Consider the following 17102-nt stretch of genomic DNA (forward strand, 5'->3'; position numbering starts at 1 on the left):
AAATACTGAATCTTTTTAACTTTTGGAAATACAAAACTTTGGCCTTGAATCAAATTGTGTGAGCAATCTCTCCACAGTCTTTAATAATGCCTTGCATTTCTACAGGGCTTTTTGTATTTTTCAAAGTTCTTTCAGTTTAATTATCTTGTTTGATCTTCCCATCAACTCTATGATGTAGGAAGGGCTGCTCTTATTAGTATCTGCATTTTACAGATGATGATAGGAGGGGTTTAAGAGGATCAGGCACTAAGCCCAGGCCAAATGGCAAACTAGTGACAAAGTCAAGGATCTACTATACCAGTGAGATTTCTGACATTTGTGAAAATTTTGGCATCATTATTTATGACTTTTCTGAGTAGTAATCTTATGCAGACAAGTCTTAATTTATATTTATATATATACATTTTCATACAGAGTTCCTTTTATAAAGAAAAACCTTTGTAGCAATCATCTCCCTCGGATACATACATGTAATAATTGTGATATTTCTTCAGTGCCTTTCATCTGTGCATATCAAGATGCATTGCAACATAAATACTCTTTAAAAACCTCTAGGTTAACTGTCAGTGTTTTTAAACAGATTTTCTTATTTTAATATTTAAAGAATAAATGTTTCTTCAAAAAATAAAAGCCCTCCATTTATATAAGATTCCTAGAATAGTCAAATAGAAAGAGACAGTAGAATAGCGCCTGCGGGTGATGGGGTTAGTGGGTAGTCGCTGGATACAGAGTTTCATTGTGGGATATTGAAAAAGTCATGGAGATGGATGATGGTGATGGTTGCAGAGCAATGTGAATGTACTTAATGACATGGAACTGCACATTTAAAAATGGTTAAAGTGGTAAATTTTGTGTGATGAATATTTCATCACAATAAAAGAGTAGAAAACCATCTGGTTTTATTACTATGAGATTCCCTCTAGTAGAAGGTTATAATGTAACTCATGATCTTTTTTGTTTTACCTTGTCTTTTTGAAATTTACTGTACCTTAGAGCCCCTTTACACTTGCTGTGGCAGAAAAGATCATGATCTGTAGGGAGTCCTATTAACCTTTTTAAAAAAAATCCAAAATGGGGTTGTTTTGTATGATAAGGTAAGATCCTAGTAGATTATTAAAGCTCCTATTAACCAAGTGCCTCCTACTTGCTGGTATTGACTAAATGCTTTTTCTTATTACTTCATGTCACTGGGGGAGCAGCTCTAAGTGGTAACAGATGGGAAACCAAGTTATATGAAGACAAGGTTTCTTGCCCAGGGCTACACAGCCAAACAAGACTGTTAAACACTGAAGCTGACTTCTGAGGGTGTAGTAGAATCTCCCTTTGAGTTGCAGTGGTCCAGGTTATGTGGTTGGACTAAACCAAGTCAATTTCCTCAAGTTTTCCTTAAAATCCTACTACTCCCTCTGTACTGTAATTACTGTCATCTTCTCTTTACAGAATTGTTGTGTCCTATGTAACTAGGCCTATGCTGTCCAAAATGGTAGCCACTAGCCACATGCGGCTATTAGGCAGTAGAAATGTGGCTAGTCTGGATTGAGATGTCCTGTGAATGTAAAACACGCACTAAACTGAAAAAAACTAAAATACCTCATCAACAGTTTTTGTGTTGATTACATATTGAAAGGTAATACTTTGGATATACTGAATTAAGTATAATATTTATCAAAGCTAATTTCATCTTTTTAAAACTTTTTTGTGTGTGGCTTCTAGGACATTTTAAATTAAATGTGTCTCTTGTTATATTTCTATTGGACAATGCTTTACCTGAGTCACTTTCTCTACCTCAGTTTCCCCCTTGGAAGAAAGGGCAAATAACTTTTGAGTTACTACATACAAGACAGGAGGCACATATTGATAGATCTTGCCTTTGTATTCATGACTCCACTTTCAAAGCACAATAATACAAAATATTATCATTACTACTCATTGGCATTTTTGTCCTTTTATTCCTTTTCAGGTACAGAGGAATCTCGATTAACCATACACTTTAAGTATGGAATGACTGGGGGCACCTGGATGGCTCAGGGGTCCAGCGTCTGCCTTTGGCTCAGGGTATGATCCCACCATCCTGGAATCGAGTCCTCCATCAGGCTCCCCTCAAAGAATCTGCTTCTCTCTCTGCCTCTCTCTCTCTTCCTCTCTGTGTCTCTCATGAATAAATACATAAAATCTTAAAAAAAAAAAAAAAGAATGGAATGCCTAGTAAAAACAAAACATAGTCTTGTTCTATTGCTTGTTTATTCAGTTATTCATTCATGTATTCATTTCATATTACAAATATTTATTGAGTGACACATTACGTACATGATACATGACTATGAGAAATTCAGAGATGAACCAGATTAGTGTCTACTGCTGATCCTTTTTCAAAAATATATTAGTTTATTTCCTTGTTTTTTATGCTGAACATGAGAGGCAGCGTGATATAATGAAAAAGTCCTGGCCCAGGGGATATAAGACCCACCGTCTAGTCCTGGTTTTATGAGTTACATGAAATAAGCAGGTCTTTTTTAAATCTAACTCATCCACAAAATTAGAAAGGATAAAAATATCTGCTTTGCCTATTGCAAATATAAAATAATGGAAATGATAATCTACAAATTGCTATTTTTTACTTATTGGAAGACATTGTATTAGAAGTCAGAAGATCTGGTTTCCCTTCTGGACCCTACTAACAAAAGACTCTAGCTTTCACCTCTCACGCCTTGTTGTCCTCATCAAATTAAGAGGTTAGGGGCATCTTAGCTGGCTTAGTCAGAAGAACATGTGACTCTTGATCTCAGGGTCATGAGTTTCAGCCCCATGCTGGGTGTAGAGATCATTAAAAAAGATAAAGACACTTTTAAAATAAAATGAAGAGTTTAGTGTGCATGATTAGATTTAGATTCCAAGATCTCTTCCAGCTGAAAATTCCAGGTTTTAGGAGTTCGTGATTTTAAAGTAATTATTCTCTGAAGATCAGCATGTTAATTTACTAGAGTTAGATAAGTTTTCTAGCCATGGATCTTAAAAGATTTAAATGTATGAAACACTGGAAGCTTTTCTAGAAATTGTGCTTAATTGTTTGCAGAAGAATCTCTGCATTGGCTTATTTTACAGGGTGTTTTGCCTTCTTCACCTTAAAAAGCGAAATAGAAGAGGAAAATTTTTGTAAAGAAAAACAACTATTTGAGTTACCTATTGGTGTGTAGCAAAACACTCTAAAACCTAGTGGTGAAAAACAACAATTTATTATTTTTTATGATTCTGTGGGTTGGTGGTTCTGATGCTTCTTACTCACTGATTGGGGTTTCTTATGCTGCTGCATTCAGCTGAGTGCTCAACTGAGGCTGGAACATCGAAGAATGATCTCTCATTCTCCAGGGCTGTGGTCCACGTAACCTCTCCTCATTCACTAACCTAAGCCCAAACTTCTTACATGACAACTGAAGCCCAAGAGGCAAGAGGAAAGCCCCAACGTACAAATATTTGTGTCAGCTGGCTACTGTTCCTTTGGCCAAAGTAAGTTTTGTGGCCAACTTCAGAGTCAATATGGGGGAGCCTGAGGATTTGGAGGTATGTTTCATTGAGGACCACCAGTGTAAAAGTCTACCACCACAACTTCATCCAACTGAGTTCTAAGTAACAGAGGTCTTACCCCTATGCTCCTGTATATATTATTCCATTCTTTTCTTCTGTGCTTTGTGCATACTTCCCTTTCAGCAGGTATCATACTCCGCTTTAATTATCAGTTTATATTTCCATCTTCCTGCACCAAAATGGGACATTAATGAATAAGGAAAGAGAAAGTGTCTTATTCCTCTCTAAATATCAAGCATCTATCACAGTGTCTCCACATTGAAGGCATTTAGTTAATAACACTGAATGACACAGACTCCAATTCTTTGGAACTCCACGCAGTGCCAACAGTAGAGCATCTTATTTCAGATTGCACCAGGGCAAGAATTCCTAACCTAGGCTCTTTATCTTCACTAACTTCTATCTGCTATTTGTCATTTCCTTCAGTTATAAATATAAGCAACAACCACAGTAGTGTTATCTGTAGGTGTGTGAGTTTACCACCAATGGAAACCACAAATATTTCATATCACAACGCAGATGACTTATAGATATTGTAAATATTATAATTTTAAAAATAATTTTAAAATAACATGAATAACCCATTTTAATATAATTGATTTTCTTTGTAGTCCTAAGTCTTCTATTTCATTCCATTTAGAAATATTCTTCTGAGGAGTACAGGGGCTTTACCACACTGCCCAGGCTGTCTGTTGCAAAGAAAAGGTAAAGAACCCCTGACCAGAGTAAGCACCTGACTTGGCAGACATTTCATACTCTTGAGAAGACCCTCCCTCCCCACCTCATTAGAGCCACATCAACATTACCTTGTTTGAAAAGCAAATTCTCAGGCTCTACCACAGACCTTCTAAATCAGGAAGTTCAGGGGTGGGGCCCAGTAATCTGTGTTTCTACAAGCCTTATAGGTGATTCTGATGCAGGAGAGAATTTGAGAACCATTGAACCAGGATAAACATAAGTGAATTGAAACTAAGCTGTAAAAGGGTAGCTGGAGACCATTTAATCGATCAATGAGTATAGATAAATATTGACTGGTATCTCCTGTTTCCTCAGCACTGGGAAAAGTACTTTAGGAAAATGCTCTGTATCTTAATTTCAGTGATTGTAATGCAGACATATACATATATAAAAGACGTTAGTCTGTACACTTATTAGTGTACTATATGTATCTTGCATGTCAATTTCAAAAATAACTATACATAAGTATGGAATACATAATCCCTGCCTTTGAGGAACTTTCCATTCATGTTAGGAATCCATTTATTCAGTCATTTATTGAGGACCAGACAGTGTGCGGGATGCTTAGAGATGCAACAATGAATGGGCCAGAGATGAAATCTGTCTTCATAAGTATACATTCTAGTGGAGGAGTCAGAAAATAAACAGGCAATTATAAAACAGTGGTGATGTCCATCATAATTATGAATAATATGTAGCACTAAATAATTATGGTATTCATTGAGTCCAAGACAAACTTAACCTTTCTGAAATAAGGATGTGTCTTACGTTCTATGGTTGCCAGTTTTATTTCTTTTTAAGATTTTATTTATTTATTTGAGATAGTGAGAGACAGCATGAGGAGGGAGAGAGGGAGAAGCAGGTTCCCCACTGAGCAAGGAGCCAATATGGAGCTCCATCCCAGGTCCCCAGGATCATGACCTGAGCCAAAGGCAGATGCTTAACCAATCAAGCCACCCAGGTACCCCTGGTCGCTACTTTTATTAGAAGGGTTTTCCTAATGTACATAAAATAATTGTGCATCTTTAGTTGATAGGATCTTGATTTCGTGATATTTGATATATTCTAAACTATCAAGTAATACAGCAGTTCAGGAATATGGAGATAATAACCATTCCAAGAATCAAAAAGAGCTTCAAGTGTAAGGTGAGATCTGAGCCACGTTGAAGAAAGAGTAGGATTATTAAGAGAGGAAAAACAACAGGGGCAACCGCAGGCAAAACACCCAAAGGGAAGGAGAAGCTGTAACTGAGAGGTACAGGCCCGGGCAGAACAAAAAAGGGGGACATTAGGAAGCAAGGCAGCTGAGGGGCTGAGAACCTGAGATCAGATTATAAAAAGCCTAGAAAATTAAGAAAATGATGGAATTAAAAATAAGGAGCAATAAAAGATTTCTGAGCAGAATGAAAGGTTAAGTCCAAAGCTGGTATGTGGAATGGACTCAGCAACAGGTGGGATAGATATCTAGATTATCTATCTATCTATCTATCTATCTATCTATCTATCTATCTATGTTTTTTTTTTTTTTCCATTTTTGGTCACCTCTGCTTGAGCTTGAAGTCAAAAGATGCACTGACTTGGCACTCAGAGACCATGAGCTCCTGGCAGAGTCATAGCAAATACAACAGTACTATATACACATGAGCATGTGGCAGAGATGAATGAGCCAACACCCAACCACTCCCCCAGACCTGGGGTGGCCGGAGTGGGGGTGGGGAGCACACCCACTGGGTGTTCTTGTTCTCCAGCTGCCAAACCTGAATGATGACTGTGGCACCAGAGACAGCCACACCAGTGCTGGGCTGCTGACCATTGCCCTCTCCCCACTTGGGCCTCATGGAAAGCCCTAGCTGCTCAAAGACTTGTCTTCTTTTTGAGGAAGCCTCAAAGTCATCCCAAAGTCATCATTTAATCCTCACCACATCCAGGTGAGGTAGCTGTTACCAACCCCATTTTACAGGACTTGGGCTCAAGGTGAAGCAATTTGCCCAAGGTCACAGAGTTAGTAAGTAGCAGAGTTGGGATTCACACCCTCTCTTGCCTCCTCTCAACGTCTGCTCTTTGAGTCTCAGCCCCAACCAGACTGCCAGATCAATGTTTCAGACCCCCAGGTAGAGAGTCTGGAATTCGCACTAATGTAACTTGGGTTTTGTGTATACCTATGTGCCCACCAAATTACAACCTTATCCCTAACCTTTTGTCAGGAGCATGCTTGCCTTTCTGTAAGACTGGAACTCTCCTTAACTCTTTGCTTTGCACTTGAGTTACTCTGCTACATGGATAGCCTACCCTGGAATCCCTGACCTCTTGACCATCTCCTGCTAGTCTCTTCCTTCCAATCACAGTCCTGACCCAAACTAGATAAAATCTGTGCCCTCAGCCTTGTTGCCTGCCTGGTTTTGAGCACCACCCCTATCTGAAAATTCCTGCTGCTATGCCCCAATTCCTGAGATCCATTTTGCCAATTAGGTCAGTACATGTCTAAGGCTCCAACTAGGAAACTAGAGCTCGGCTCAGATTAAAGTAGAGCTGGCCCACAGCTTGGAATGTGGATGTAAGAAGGAATCTGAGGAAAGAAACTAGGAAGGAAGGCAGGGAACAGAACCAACGCCCAGCCTAAAAGCATCAATCCAAAGGAGCCTGGCAGAGAGAGAGGGGGAACCAGCCAAGAGGGAAGAAAGAAAGAAGGTAGTAGCAGAAGCCAACAGTAAGGAGCAAGTAGGTGGAGAAGGGAGGGCAGGGGTGAAAGCAGCACTGACATGCCAAGCACCTGAATGTGGGGCAGGGCTTCCTATAGGGTCTATGAATATGGAGACAATGGGCAAGGTCACTAGGCTGGCTTAGACCTGGCACTGACCTCTGCCTGGCTCTGTCTCAGCCCTCGGGCACTACCAGGATTGCTGGGTGCTCTGACCACCATCCCAACCCCAGCCTCCTCCTCCACTCCACCCACATTCATTTGTTTACTTATTCAATTAACAGCATGTATAGTTTGTAATCGGACATATCCTATGCTAAGATCATTTAAATTTTTCTAAGACAAGAAATAGCACATAGACTTGAGAGAAGGTAAAAATACACTTAAGTTTAGAACATTAACTCATTTATTTTTTTCCTTTTATTCAATTTCCAAACTAAGTTTTGGTTGATACTATCAATGCTACTAAGCATTTGCTACTGGTTTCAAAAGAATTTGCAACAAAGAATGCCTGAAGATTGCCAAAAATTACACAGTCAACAGTGGAGCTAAAAAAATGTTGGTGTTGATCACGAAATTTTCTAGACTCAAGTAGAGTCCCCATAAGGAAAATATTGATGCAAAGCTTTGAAACTTTACTTTGGAATACTTCTTACGGCCCCAGATCAAATAACACTCGAAAGTTTCAAGATGCATGTAAACTCTACACTCTGACTACAGGATGCTGTGGTCAGGCTGAAGCTCCGTCCACCATCCGCCTGCTCAGAGTAAACAAAAAACAACTCCAAGACTTGTACAGAAACCATGGCAAACCCTGAGAGGGACTCGAACTTAGACCGCAAGTTTCATACTGCTGACCATGAACATGTTTACATGTTGTCTGATTGGGGGCAAGAGCAGAAGGAGTTTGGGTGACTTACAGAGCGGCTGCCTGACGTGTGGTTAAAGTCACCTCATAGTGTTGAGGGGAAGAGGACCAAGGCATAGGGATCAGAGGACCCAACTACATACAGTCAGGGGGTCAGAAGGTCCATGACAAACTTGGGCCTGAGTTGGGTAGGAATTGCCAACTGCTGGGTATGTGGGCGGAGGGAAGGAACACTTAAACAAGAAACAGATGTCACTTAAAATGATATAGGGCCTACAGAAGGTTGCCTGAGGTCTGGTTCATGATCATCAAAAGCATCAGTCTGAGCACAGGGAATGGCTTACAAAATTCTGTTAGAGATTTTGCACTAAAAGTCACAGTATCAGGAAGAAGAATGGGTTACACTGAGTAACAAAGGGAGAAAACTTTGCATGGGTCAGTGAGAACTGACAATGACACATTTCAATACCCAATTCTTGCTAAATTCTGCTACTCCAAGGAAGATGAAGCAGTTGAGGCCATTGCAAATACTTTCCCTCCTCCTGCACTGGGTAATTCAATGGGAGTAAATGGAAGTAAGCTCCTTGCTTAAAGCTGGCCCTGCTAAGAGGGACTGGTGGGGAGGGAGTGGGGAGCCCTAGAAGTCAAAGCCATGATCACAGGCCAGAGCTTCTGTGGTCTATGTAACATCCATCCCATGTGGACAACTCCCCCAGACTCTTTCTGACTCTTTCTGACCTCTCTAGAGCCTCAGCCTAGCAGAGATAGGGTTGGGGATAAGTCAAATCATAAGCTCTACTAGTTGCTACACCCCTAGGGAAAGGATGCCTGGACCATTAGGAATACCGCCCTGGGCGGAAGAGGTCCAAGAATGAAGTTTGCAAAAATTAGTGCCACTTCCCTCTTTCTTTACTACGCCTATTTTGCAGCTTATTTACTTTCCGAAGTGCTTGATGCTGAGTGTGAAACTTCAAAGCATCAGGAGGGAAAGTTACAGAGGAAAGGAAACATTCTAGTTCCTAGAAGCTATTTTGCAACATGAAGCAATGCTTTGTTTCCAGGCAACTGGACCATCTGTAGCCGAATCCCAACTAAGGCATGGGTGGGTGAGGAGGGGCTGGAAAGAGCTGGGTGCGTGATCACTAGCCAAGAGGGCGGGGGTTTGGAGCAGGGCTCAGCCTGAGCCAGAAAGCCAGAAACTAAAGTGTTAGGCAAGGAAGCTGAGGCAGAAACCCAACTGTGTGGATTTTGGCAACATAAGAAGATTAAGGAAGAGATGCTTGAGTTATCCCAGAAAGCAGGAAGGCTCAGAGCCAGAGAAGTGAGCTGGAATCCCAGCTGCCATTTGCATTAGTACAACCTTTGACAAGCTTCTTAACCTGTGTAAAACTCTGGTTCCTCATGTATAAGACAGGAATCATACTAATCCCACAGGGATGTGGTGAGAATTAAACTTCATAAAGTATTTAGGCCCCAAATATATAGGCTTTTATTCTATCCTTGAAAACAAAGAAGGGATCTTAGCAGCACAGCAAGGACCACAAAGAGAAACAGTGTTTAATAAATATTTTCTGGCAAATGGGGGAAAAGTTGCATTCCAGGCCCTATCTCCAAGTGAGGCTGAGGTTGCTAGTCTACACATTCACATTTTACCACTCAAATGAAGCTCATGAGCCATTGACATGACTTGGGGAACTTCTTAGAAATTGCAGGCTCTCAGACCCCACCCCAGCCCCAAATATCAGAATATCCACTTTGATCTGACCCCCCAGGTGATTTGTCTGCCCGTTAAACTTTAAGAAGCACTGCTCAGTCAGATTGACTAGAGGAATGAGGAAGTCTGAGTCTCCTTCCTGGTGGGTGCTTTCTCGTGGCTCCAGCTGGGAGGGGCTGGGGAGGGCCGGAGCTGTCAGGGAATATCCAAATGGATTCCTTAAATTGTGACCACGTTCTCTCAGGGTTTGAGCAGATGGCCAGGCTGCTCTGCATCAGAGGAGCTGGGCCCCCATCTGCTGGGCAGGGATAGTGTACAGATTCCATGGATATATGAACAAAAGTTGAGTTTCAGAGCCTTGGCCGGACTCAAAGGCAAGAGGTCAAGAAGGCAAGAAGCCAAGTCCAGGGGACTCAGGTAAGTGAGAAGCTAAAACAGGTTATGCTGGTCTATGGAGTCAAAGTCTAAAGAATAAGAGTCTGGAAGAAAAAGAAAGCAGATGATTCAACCAGTACTTACGGTGCCACTTATGTGTAAGACACATATGTATGTATAAGGGAGTGAGTTCTCATTTTAGGAGAGGTTGGTCCTCATTCTCGGGTTTCACGTGTAGGTGGATGTGTCTTTATAGCTGTGTGGGTGTAGTGTGAGGGGGACTCAGCATTACAACACACACTCGCTCTTTATGAAGGCAGATATGAGGCTTGCTGGAAGGTTCTTTTGACCTGCCAACATAAAGAGATATCAGTCATGGTGGGAAAGTGAAAATTTCAGGGACTCTTTTAGAAAGTACTGTGAAAAAGTGAACAGAAAGTCCCAGAACTTTTGCTCACACCATAAACCTGTGTGTTTTCTTTAATTTTTTTTTTAATTTATTCATGATAGGCACACAGTGAGAGAGAGAGGCAGAGACACAGGCAGAGGGAGAAGCAGGCTCCATGCACCTGGAGCCCGACGTGGGATTCGATCCCAGGTCTCCAGGATCGTGCCCTGGGCCAAAGGCAGGCGCTAAACTGCTGCGCCACCCAGGGATCCCAGCCTGTGTGTTTTCAATTAGGAATGGGCTACCCATCAGGAGACAATATGCCCACACCTCTAGTAACCTGGACAGCCTTGTCTCAAGCGGAGCAGCACAGAATCCTATTATTCGAGGATGTCAGAGCCAGAGGGGACCTGGTTGTTTTCAATCACTTTTTAATCCATGGAACCCTATTTTCTAACATTATTGGATCCCTAACATTGGAAATGGATATGAATGAAGCTGCTCTTACTGAAGCAGAAGCTGGACGCCAGAGCAATTGCCTTCTACCCTACACCCCAAGGCCCTCTGAGACTCCTGGGTGGAACCCCCTTAGTTCCATAGGGCAGTCTGAGAAGCATTGCTCTTTACCAGCCCTATTGCCACACATGAGGAAAAGGAGGCCCGTGCGGACAAGATCTTCTTTGACTTGGCACTGACTCAACTCACTATCCACGTGACTCCCTATGGTTTAGCCACCATGGACTTTCTTCTGTCCTCAGAACATTCCATGCTTCCATGCTCTCTCTTCTGGGACTTTCTATATACTATTCTCTCTACTTGAAATACTCTCTGCTCCTCTCCATGCCTCCTTGTCTTCCCACTCCACTCCTGCCTGCCTGGCTTCTCAGTAACCTGCAGATCCCAGCAACCCTGTTTGTTTTTTCCACAGTGCCTAGCACTGTGCTCGTGTCTTTTCTCAGTAATTGAATGAGCACACTTGCAGGAGCCTTGCCCCATAGCTGCCCCAATAGCTCCAAGGTGTAGGAATCCTGACAGCCCCTCCACCCAAATATGGAGCAGTTGTGAGCAAATCCTTGTCCAGTCCATGTTGATTCCTTCTCAGGGAGTTTTGATTGGTGTACAACAAGGTGAGGCTGATGATCCAAGTAATGGGAAAAATGTGAAGGAAGTGCAAAGTGAGACACAGTTAGAAAATATTGGTAAGGGGATGCTTGAGGAGGCTCGGGATCATGCCTTTGCCTCAGGGCATGATCCTGGGGTCTTAGAATCGTGTTCCACATCAGGCTCCCCAAAGGGAGACTGCTTCTCCCTCTGCCTGTGTCTCTGCCTCTCTCTCTGTGTAGACATGAATAAGTCAATAAAATCTTAAAAAAAAGAAAATGTTGGTAGGTTCATGTGATAGCAGCCTTCAAAGTGGCCATTCAGAGTTTTTGTTAGATATATGCTTCTTATGATTACAGTCTTCAGATATTATCCTGAACTGCCACCTTGAAGGTTTGGGGCGGGGAGAGAAAAACCAGGTCTTCAATCAGACTACCTTCTAACCCCATATTGGACATTACTAATAGATACTCTTCCAAAAGTTCCACAAGAAATTATTCACAACTTGATGATGACAGGTCGCTGATGACAAAATATAGCCATAAAATGTGCTACCTGGGATATCTCAGGCATTTCTGTGATAGATGCATGAATCTCTCCTGGAATACACATCTGACTTATTTATTTATTTATTTTTATTGGAGTTCAATTTGCCAACATATAGCATAACACCCAGTGCTCATCCCATCAAGTGCCCCCCTCAGTGCCCATCACCCAGTCACCCCCACCCCCCACCCTTTCCACCACCCCTTGTTCGTTTCCCAGAGTTAGGAGTCTCTTATGTTCTGTCTCCCTTTCTGATATTTCCCACTCATTTTCTCTCATTTCCCCTTTATTCCCTTTCACTATTTTTTATATTCCCCAAATGAATGAGACCATGTAATGTTTGTCCTTCTCTGACTGACTTTTTCAATCAGCATAATACCCTCCAGCAGTTCCACCCACGTGGAAGCAAATGGTGGGTATTTGTTGTTTCTAATGGCTGAGTAATATTCCATTGTATACATAGACCACAACTTCCTTATCCATTCCTCTTTCAATGGACACTGAGGCTCCTTCCACAGTTTGGCTATTGTGGACATATGATTTTTTTAAAAAGCTAAATAAATATGAGGTAATGATGCACTAAAATTTTTCTGAATATGCAAGCAGTTACAAATGCTAAGTCAACGTATTCCAAAATTGGCTCTCCCTATTAGTATGTGGGCAGTAAATTGTTAAGAAAAGCTAATTATCTCTTTAGATAGTATTACCCTAAATATTACTTTTACAAACTTTGTAGAATGAGTCAACAGGTTAATTCAAGTCTCTGCTTAAGCAACATTTTATTTAAAGTGACACTTCCTGGTGAGCAGGTTTTTAATTAAAAAAGAAAATTGCATTTGCATCCCTTGAAGATAAAGAAGAAACTACAGACTATTTCACTATCTACACTCTCTGTTTCTACTTATCTTTGGCACCAGTTACAAAGGAAAACTACCCGGAAGGATAATTTCTCCCACAACAATCCCTTTCAATTAGATAGGACTTAGCAACTTATAAAGTATGTTCACATACATGATTTCATTTGCCCCTGTCCACCACTCTGTATGGCAGATGTAACAAGAATGAAAGTGAACTTCAAGTTATGGATGGGGATGCTGTGGAAGCCATAGGAGCTATGTGACTTGCTCCTGGTCTCCCTGCTAGTAGGGGTTCAGCCAGGCTTTGAATCCAGGGTTTGTGGTTGCAGGTCTATCTCAGCAGCTAAACTGTGGATAAGGCTCACTGATGTCTTAGATCATACTGTAGATGGCCCTTGAAGGTCTCCTAGTGTTGTGATTCTCAAACTATACTTCTTAGAACTCCAAAGGTTCATAGTGATGCTTAAGAAGCCACTGTAGGGAAAGTGAAAAGACAGGATACTGGGCTAACATCCCAATCAAGGAAATCTGTTGGGCGCCTGGGTGGCTCAGTTGGTTAAGTGTCTGCCTTTGGCTCAGGTCATGATCCCAGAGTCTGCTCAGAGGGGAGTCTGCTTCTTCCTCTCCCTCTGCCCCACCCCTGCTCCTTCTCTCTCTCTCTCCTTCACACACACACACTCTCTCAACTAAATAAAATCTTAAAAAAAAAAAGGAGCTCTGTTTTTACGTTTCATATACTAATGCTTCAAAAGTAAAATTTCTTTGGAAGAAAGTATTCCACTGCTTAAATTATTTTTTTTGAAACTACGGTACACTTGTCCAAATTTCTCATTTTATACATTGGAAAAGACTCATAAAGATGACATAATTTGGGGCACCTGGGTGCTCGGTGGTTGCGTGTCATGGCTCAGGTCGTGATCCTGGGGTCCTGGGGTGGCGTCCCACAGCAGGCTCCCTGCAGGGGGCCTTCTTCTCCCTCTGCCTATGTCTCTGCCTCTCTCTCTCTCTGTGTAGACATGAATAAATAAATCTTTAAAAAAATGACATAATTTGTCCATTTTTACACCCAAATAAGATCAGAAACCAGACGGTTCTCTCCACACTGTGGGATCAGTATCAGTACACTGTTTTGTCTCCAGCTGAAGCTCCCTGACTTGAGTGTGTATCAAGATCACCTATGGGGCTTGTCACAGATTTCTGGATCCCATGTCCAGAAGTTTTGACTCAATAAAGTTGAGGTGAGGCCTGGGAATCTGCATTCACAACAGATTTGCAGGTAATTCCAATGCTGCTACACCACCTATCAACAAGATACAGAACAACTGAAAAGTCTATTGAATTGACCAGCTAATTGTGCATTTCCTCAATTTTATTTCATGCTGGACAAGTGGTAAAGAGACATTTCTCCTTCAGAATTTATAAATCCATTGCTTTAACCATGCCTCTACACATTCCTCAATACCTCATGTCGCCATTCTATCACATCAAGATTCCATGTCCTTTGTGTCGCAAATGATGCTGACATCCCAGCTCATACCCCCTCACCAACCTCTGAGTCACTGGCACCTACCATGGGCAGTTTCCATGCACACAGCCAGCTTTCTATTTCAATGGGTGGCATCTCTTTGCTGTCTCTGTCTGAGGACTTTCTTTAGCTGACAAGAGCTTACTCAGCTCACGTGTGTGTGTGTGTGTGTGTGTGTGTGTGTGTGTGTGTAATTAATGCCCCCATTTTCCAGGGCATCCTCCAAACAATGACATGAATCTGCAGATAAATACTCTGGCTTAACCTATCCCTCAGTGGGATAATTTGAAGCTTGTTCAAACGACTCCGCAGAGGGTCTAGTGAGACTGTGCCCCAGATTCATAGAGCAGTAACTCACTCATTCATTTATTGGCATTTCCCCCTTTCCTATCCATGTCCCCCACTTCCTCATTTGTGCTTCCTGAGATCACTTCCTATATAAACTACCTGCATCCCACATTTCTGTCTCAGGGTCTGCTTTTGGGGAAACAAACCAAGACATTCTATCTCATAGTTGTTCACCAAATTCACAGAAGCATACATCTGTTCTTGCTCACCTTTCAGATCTGTGCCCTAGGGTTTTATCCACAGGTCTTCCAACCTGTGTTAGAATGGGTGTTAATAAACAAACAATACACAAATTGTTGCTGCCTTAACAGTAGCAGTAATACAGACTGTCCAATGTGTGGATACTCATGATTCATTAACTGTATACTTGATTAGTCACTCTTCAAAAAGAGGCCCAAATTCATCAGTTAGATCTGTGAAGGATGCTAACTTAAAAAAACAACAAAAAAAAAAACTGGCATTATTCATATTTTCCAGAACATTGCTATAAATATAAATACTTTTAAGACAGTCAATTCTGAAATGGAGATAATTTTCCTTTTGTACCATTATAGCAAAACTAACCTTCAGCAAATATTTACATTTAAGGGGTGGAGTTTCAGCAGCGATGGCACTGACATTTGTCAAACCATAGAGCAAATCTCAATGGAAAAAAAAGAACTATGTGAGAAACAATTAAATTGTCTTCAAATTGAAGCCAAATAATAGACAGGTCCTTGGTTAAAAAACAATGAAATGAATCAAAGTTCATCCTAAATAATAGAGCTACTACATGAATTTCATTCCATTCATTGTTGATAGCTTAATTTTTCCTCTATTTAAAAAAGTCTTACTGTGGAATAATTGACATATAATGAACTGTACATAGCTAAAGTGCACAACTTAATAAATTTTTTCATATGTACGAACTCATGAAACCATCATGCTGACTTATTTTTGAAAGCAATATTATCAAGTTTTAAGTCTATATTATTTTTGAAATCCAATTTCTGGAACAGTCCATTGATTATCATATTGATGCAGTAAGTCACTGTGATTCATAGTGATTCTCCCTATTTGAAATGGCTAATGAGTATGCTTAAAATAATTGGTTGGCACAGTTCTCCAGAACTTAGGCATAGCTGGCAAGTAATAATAAAAGCTACCACATATTGAGGATCTATCATTGCCAAGGGCCATCTTGTAGTTTGGATACATCATTTGTAACCCTTACAACAATCCCATGAGATGAGTGTTATTAATTCTATTTTACAAGTAAGCAACTGAGACTTGGAGACATTTACAGGGCTAGGACATGATAGATCTGGGAACTAGATTTGCTCCATTATGTAATATTCCCCAAATTTTTAATTTGTTTATTAAACAAATTTTTATTTATTCAACAAATATGCACCAGACCCTAAGTTAGATGTTGAAGACAGAGTGGTGAAGGTGATTGACATGGTTCCCTTCTCAACATCATAGTTTACAGCCAATGATGAAGAAATTTACTATTTCACTGAAATATTATACAAATAATGGATTATAATTGTTATGAATGCCTATGGAGAGAAATACAAAGCACTGTGAGAGCGTGAACTGGGGACTTGATCTAGTTTGCCAGTTAGAGGAGGCATTCATAAGGAAGTAATGTTTAAGCTAAGACCTGACAAATGAGTATATCTATAGCTTTCTTAAGTAGAGGAAGTGACATACATGATCAGATTTGAAGGACTATTTATGGGAAAGCCACTTACACAGTAGTGGGCAGTGAAGGAGAAAAAAATGTCTTCCTTGGAAAGGAAAATTGTACACTGCAAGTTCAACACTCAGGCAGGGTTGAAAACAGAATCTACATACCTATGTAGTACAAGAAAACCTCATCATACCTAAATATTGTTTAATACTTAGATTCTGGGTTAGTTAATGCTCTCAGGCATTTAGGTTAGTAAAAGCAAAATTCCAGGAAAAAAAAAAACTTTAAACCATCTTTCAAAAAATTCACACATAATAAGGTTTTAATGAACATGAACTCACAGTCAAAATACCATGGAACAAGCTGCCAGGAGCAAACATTAGCAGACACAATAAAGTATACCACAGTCAGAACAGCAGAGACTGCAGATATTATTATAACTAGCAGATTAGCAAATTCAGAGTATAAAATAAGTTTGTTTGATACATTTTTAGAAATAAGACTATCAAAAATACAATTAAGAAGCAAGGTATTTTAAACTGATAAATAGATTTGAAAAAGAACCACACAGAACTCCTAAAAATTATGTGTAGACAGTATTAATCCTTTATCTCTTAAGTTTGTTGCACATATTTTCTTCCAGGTTTGTAGCTTCTGTTTAACTTAATTTGTGGTGATCCCTGTCAC

General features: G+C 40.6%; 1 long non-coding RNA gene across 7 annotated transcripts in view; it reads right to left on the bottom strand.

The window, feature by feature from the left end:
• Window positions 1-1898: 1898 nt before the first annotated feature.
• The window catches only part of LOC144295006 (uncharacterized), a 28351-nt gene continuing 13147 nt past the window's right edge, over window positions 1899-17102 (bottom strand). The window contains exons 7-10 of one of the 7 annotated variants that reach the window (XR_013362346.1): window positions 13746-13873; window positions 10120-10325; window positions 3641-3751; window positions 1902-2173 (exon numbers count right to left, since the gene is read on the bottom strand). This is a non-coding gene — a long non-coding RNA (uncharacterized LOC144295006). The other 6 variants (XR_013362350.1, XR_013362349.1, XR_013362347.1 and 3 more) reach the window with 6 other exon arrangements.

This window comes from Canis aureus, chromosome 23, assembly GCF_053574225.1.
Source record: "Canis aureus isolate CA01 chromosome 23, VMU_Caureus_v.1.0, whole genome shotgun sequence".
Lineage (NCBI taxonomy): Eukaryota > Metazoa > Chordata > Mammalia > Carnivora > Canidae > Canis > Canis aureus.